Genomic DNA, 7,134 nt, shown 5'->3' on the forward strand with positions numbered 1-7,134 from the left:
AATTAGGTACTTCATTAAAAATACAACGTTCTTTTATACCGGTCATTGAAACATTATCCTGATTAATATGGTCTTCATAATTAATTTTGTTTCTGATACATTTTGATTCTTTCAACAAATTTTGTAGGTCAGATTTTGGTAAATAACATATCCGGCAATAAAAGTTTGCTGAAAAACTTTCAACAAACCCCAAAATAGAATTGAGACCTAGATTAACTTCTAAAACAAGCCCCAAAGTAAAATAAATTGTTACATTAGTAGAAAGTAAAATACCGTTTTCTTGAATATCAATTAGTTCTTTTATTAGAGCTGCAAACATTTTTTTATTATTGATTTTTGATTGTCCTCGATCGGCAGAATGAAATAAAAACGCTACAAAAATATTATTTAACGATATTTGACAAAATTGTTGACGGGTTTAATAAATATTTTGATATTGATTGAAATATATATTGGTATTAAAATAATATAATATTATACCTATATACATACATACCTTAATACGTTAAACGTAATTTAGTCATTAGTAAAAATAACTTCAAACCATAGCAGTCAAATCAACTAGATGGCTAGTCACAACAACGTTCATTGATATTTGTTTTAAGAGTAAAAATAATTCAGACTAACTCATTAACTAGTAGTCATTTTAATCCTCCAAACATGTTAAATTAAAATAACCTGGATTCTCAAAATAACAATTTTAATGAGTTATTTCAATACCTTCAAATAGTCGAAATAATATATTTAGATCAACACTCTATTGCAGTTGATTTAACTGACAAATGCAGTTTACTTCAATTATAATGCTTGAGAACATGGTATGTAGTTAAAACAACTATCCCATTTCTATGCAGTTGCGGGCCGTTTGCAAAATTTTGTGGAGGAATTTGAATTTTTTAAATTTATGGATTAATTATTATTATTTTAAAACTTTTTCATGATTTATTTACATAATGCATATTTTGAGTGCATAATTTATAAATGTTAGAGCATATAAATGCATATTTTCGAACTTTTTAGTGCATATTTTAATGCATATTTTGACAATTTTTAGTGCATGAATGCATGCTTATTTATGCATTTTTTAGTGCATGAAGTAACGAGCCCTGATAATGAGTGTTCGAGCCAAGCTATAAGCGCCTCGCGTTATCGAAATCGGCGGCGACGACGACCGTTCCCTATCAGCTCCCTTGTCATCCATACACCTCTTATTCTGTTAATTGTGAATTATTATAATAATAAATTGTTGTACTTGTTTAATCTCTTTGTGTTGTTGTATTATCTATGCCAACGCCCCATTATTTTTTTTTCTTCTATTATTATTATTATAAATGGTTTAGTTTCATTTTTTGGTCCGCTTTTAAAGCGCCTATACTTTTTTATATTGTGTGATCCGCTAATATAGCGATCTGTATTATTTATTTTGTTATCCGCTATTATAGCAATTGTTATTATTTATATGTGTGACCCGCTATTAAAGCGAATACAACATATTATATTTTATATTATTTTCATGGTGCACACAGTGGCCGATTATTATTAATTCTTTTTATTATTATATATTGTGTGTCGCGATTAAACCTGAACTATTTTCAATAAAAATACAATCTCCAACACGCAACCGTAAGTCTTTGGTTATTATTATTATTATTGTCACCGTCAAACCGGGAACCTGGTTGTTGTCTGCGTTGGTCCGTCATTCGTCGCCGCGTAAGTCCGCCAGCAACATATTATATACGTATGTTGTGTGAGAGGCCGCCCAGGTCGTCCAGGTCGTCTGCCTATTGATTCATCTCCATCATCGTCTCAAGACCTCAATAGGATTAAGTTAGTTTTTAAGTATTGTCCCTGTGTTTGTGAGCTCTGTGGTCATTGCACCAAACCGACTCGACCACAGAGACCCTCCACCTATAACTAGCTTGTACCATCCTCATTCCTCGGTAGGTCTCTCCCGTCCTCGGTGTTGTCGTCGCCGTACACATTTAGTTGCCTACCCAACCCAATATTAGGCGAGGGCACATTTGGTTGCTTACCCAAAAATAGTCGTCGTTTAGTGGTGATATTGGCCACCATCAACGTACGATATCTCGTCTCGGTTGTCACCGAGTGGTCCTTCGGGTAGTGCCTATTGTGGGCCGCGTACAATGAGAATTTAAACACTATTTAAATAATTCGATAAAAAAAACATCATAATATAAATTATACATATATATTATGATAAGATATTCAATACCGGATGTTAAAAAAATAATCAGTCTAGCGACATAAACGTTGATATATATTATTATTATTATTATTAATATATAATACTTCGTAAGTATTATATTCGATATAAATTGTCGATGTTTAAAATTTTATTTTTTTATAATAAATAATAGTAATGGAAAATAAAAATCAAATTAATGAATTATCTTTGCCAAAAACTATAAAAGAAACGATATATGCTAATAATGTAAAAAACGAATTTGGTCCATATAAAATCAAGAATAAAATTTTCGAACATGAACAAAATAAAGCGGAATCGTTTCGCAAATCATGTGTAATATTCAATAAATTTAATAAAATATTACAAATAAAGTACAATAATCAAGAAAATACTTTTACATCGGAAGAAATGGAAGAAATAATACCGATACGAGCAATGTATTATTGCACTCATGATTGGAATCAAGGTGCAATATCTGAATTTATTGATTTTCGAAAAAACTGGAAATTTCCTATTTTGTATTCTCAGGTTCGTGGCGATTTTATTCCATCTTGGGATCAATGGGAATGTTTTGGTATGATAAAGTCTGAAATTACAATATCTGAATTTATTAAAAATTTTAATAATAATTTTATTGATAATTTTGAGAACACATTGCGGTTTAATTTCTATAATTACATAGATAATAAAGATAAATTATGGTTATCAATTGATATAATTTCGAACAATCATTTTATGCCATATAGTCAAACTCCAGAAAACGATGATACAGATGAAGAATATGAATGTGGAAATATTAATTGTGAAATAAAAATTGCTAATAAAATAGAAATGATCGAATAACAACTTGTTTAACAAAACAACTCGTTGTTAAATATATATTATTGCTATGTTATTAAGAAATAAATATAATTTAAATAGGTACTCGATTAAAAAAAAAATATATATATTTCTATTATAATAAATAATAGAAATGGAAAATTTGAAAACATTTTTAAATGAATGCAACGATAAATATGAGTTTGTAAAAGTATTTGATTTAGAAAAAGGAAAAAAGTATGAGCTTACTCGTTTCAAATATATTGATGCAATGTATGGTAAGACAGTAGCTGTTATATTAGATAAAAAATTTCAAGTATTTTTACCAAATAGATTTTCAGAGGTGTTTACAAAAGAACAAATGCCATTATATAGTCAAAATTCGAAAACTAAAATCAAACTTATTTATAATGGATTGCAAATTTTAGATAACGGAAGTACAATGCAATTGATACAATTTGAATAAATAAATAAATAAATATAATTACTTTTATAAATGGTATTAATAAAAGTTAAAAATGGACGTTTTCATTTATCAAAAAAAAATTATAATAATAATTATAAAATAGGTCTGGATTCAATATTCATAAAAGATTTAAATTGGATTAATATTAAAATAGATTGTAAAATACAAATTCTTGATAAAATTATAGAAATAAAAAAAGGAGAATATACTATTACAGAATTAAACAAACTATTTAAACCTATAGTGTTATCTTATGTTAATAAAAAAATTGAAATAATATCTCCTTGTTATTATATTTTAGATGAAAATTTAAAAAAATGTTTAGGCTTTCAAAACAACAAATGATTTTTCATTTCCTATTAATAAATCAACAATGTTTGTTCCTACTTCCAATGAAAAATATATTAATATAGAGAAAGAATGTAAAATTACAATATATAAAGATGATGAAAATTCAAATAATATTTATAAAATACCTATTGGTATTTATTCAATGGATGAATTAGAAACAATATTGAATGCTGATAGAAACAACGATTTTATAAAACTTAGAATAAGTGAAAAAAATAAATTAGATATTGATACTAACTATCATAATTATTATATAACGGATGATTATTTAATTTCATTCTTTAAAGCAGATAATAATTCCATACATTTTTATACACAAGGTTTTTTTAAAAATTTTAATGGTGTTATAACAAGTCGAAGTAATAATATTAAAACTATAATAAAAGGAAACTATTCCATAGCACAATTGAATAGTTTATGTCGGTATAGATTACCTTCAGGTATCAAATTACAAAATGTTATTACATTAACTTCAAAAACTGATTTTGATGGACAAAAATTTAAAATTAAATTTAGGGATTGATAATATGTATTATTTATATAAACATATTGGAGAAGTCTTAAATAATAGTTATATAAATAAACGATTATTAGATGTACATTGCAATATAATTGAAAAATCTTTTTCAACTGTTAATGATACTAGTCATATCGAGGAAGATCTTTTGTATAATTTTTATTGCGATTGTGATAGTCCTTATATAAAATCTAATCCAATAATGTACATACAAGTTAAAGGATATTTTCAAAGAATAGAAATTTATATTATAGATCAAAATGGTAAAAAATATGTTTTTGATGATGATAATGATTTTATTGTTCATCTTGATTTAATTAAAGAATAAATATTAAATTATTTTTCAATAGAATATTTCTATTGAAAACAAAAAAAATATATGTATATATTTTAATCATAAAAAAATTTTTGTTCTTCTATAGCACCTTTTTCAATATCAAACAAAAATTCATCTTCTCTTATGAAAAAAATATAACAAATTGTATCTTTAGGTAAATCTTCATGTAACTCAATATGTAAAATATTTTTTTTAGTTGTAGTCATATTATTATTTTGTTGATAAACTGTTTATAGTTAGAAATATTGATCTATATTCCTTAAAATCAATTGGATCATCATACATCAATGGAAGTTCTTGAGTATTTTTATGATAAGTTAATTTATAAGCCATTGTGTTCGCGCCAAGCAATTAATGCTTATCGCGGGACGCTAATCTGCGCGACGGTGACATCTTCCCTCCTCTTCCGTCCACTCATCCACTCTTCTTCATGCCGTTATTATTGTAAAACGATTATTATTATTTTTATTATAATTGTATTATTGTTATATTTTTTCATATGTGTAATATCTTATACATTATCTGTCTGCCTTTTGCCTCAGATAGTACTATAATATTATCACTATTAGATAAATATTTTGTTTTTGTTTACATTCTGCGGCCAACGACCTTATTATTTTTTTTTATTGTATTATTATTATTCAATTATTGTCGTACGTTGTTTTTTGTCCGCTATTACAGCGAGACACGTTTTTATATTGTGTGATCCGCTCATATAGCGATCTATATTATTATTCTTATAAATATTATACTTTGTGATCTGCTAATCCGTAAATTATTCGTGTAGTCCGCTATTAAAGCGAGTACAGCTAGTATATTTTGTTTCTTTTATTTTATACTTCATGGCGCACACGGTTGCGATTGTTATTATTATTATATTGTGTGTCGTTATAAAATCTGAGGTTTCAAATAAAGATACGATATCCAACTAAATCGTAAGTCTTTACTTTTATTATTATTCTCGTCGTCAACCTTGGCAGCTCACTGTTGTCAACGTCGGTGCTATAGATAAGTGCCGTCTGTATTCCGCGCGTAAGTCCGCCAGCAACGTAGGTACCTACCTACGGTGTGTGAGAGGCCGCCCCAGGTCGTCCAGGTCGACGCATGCAAACAGCGTCAGTCCAGTGGGTCATCTCAAGACTTCAGTAGGGTTAAGGTAGTCTTATAGTAGTATAATCCCTATTATTGTGAGCTCTGTGGTCATTGCACCAAACCGAATCGGCCACAGAGACCCCCTCCCCATAACTAGCCTGCACCATCATCACTTCGATAGCTCTTTCCCGTCCTCGTCGTTGTCGTCGTCGTCGTGCGTAGAATTGCCTACCCACCAACCATCAGGCGAAAGCACATCTGGTTGCCTACCTGCTACAATAGTAGGTGTTAGAGGTGACACAGACAAAGTCAAAACCTCCTCAAAAACAACATTGTTCTCGGGCATCACCGAGTGGTCCTTATTCGGCTGTTACGTTCAAACTCTCGTGCGCAAACACATTGAATCCTCATAAGATTGACAAAATGTATTATTCTTAAAATCTTCATCTTGACGTTCTGTAGGATAACTTATTCCATTTATTTCAAACCGATAGTTTCTAAGATTACAATGATCAAATTCACCAGGATCATGATCTTGAGTATTTAATTTGTTTGTTTGAAAAACAAAACCACAATAAAACAGGAGGATTTTCACTTCGATATTGAGATGTTAAATCAATTTTTATAGTTTTTCCTGTTATATTTCTTTCCTCAATACATTGCCATGCTTTACAATTAATAGTATATTTTTTTTCTAGAGAAATTTTATTTAAATCATTTATCAATAAAACGTTTTGTATACAATCGTATTCTACAATTTGAGTTTTAATTACAAATTCATCAATAATAATTTTACCATCTGCTGTTCCTGCAATATCTTTTTTTGATAATGCATCATCATCTGTATTTCTAGTAAAACATAATTCCATATCACAATTGAAAAGAAGATATGGATGGTCTTTGAAAAGTTGTAAAACAAATGTGTCTGATAATTTACCCTGTACACAAAACGTACCACCACCTTTAAATTTGCTTACAAAACCTGAGTTTATAGTTGGTCCGTTTGATATCAGAGAGTAGGTGTTAATTACACCATTAATTTTACTTTGTATTCCTACATACTCAATAATAGATATTGTTTTACCATGTATTTTAACTTCAACTTTAATAAATAAATATGGAACAAAATTATCAATTAGTTGTATTTTTGAATCTTTAGGATATTCTTTTCCATCTTTTTGTAAATATCTACCATTTATATAAAAATTTGTTTTTCTAATATCCAGAAAATTATCCATGTTATTTATTTTAAAAATTGTATCTTAATTAGGTGTATTAAGTTGGGTGTTATTCGTAGATATCCAAGTTTTAGTTTGAACTCTTTCAATATAAGGATCATACCTCGG

Source organism: Acyrthosiphon pisum, chromosome A1 (assembly GCF_005508785.2).
Source record: "Acyrthosiphon pisum isolate AL4f chromosome A1, pea_aphid_22Mar2018_4r6ur, whole genome shotgun sequence".
Classification (NCBI taxonomy): domain Eukaryota; kingdom Metazoa; phylum Arthropoda; class Insecta; order Hemiptera; family Aphididae; genus Acyrthosiphon; species Acyrthosiphon pisum.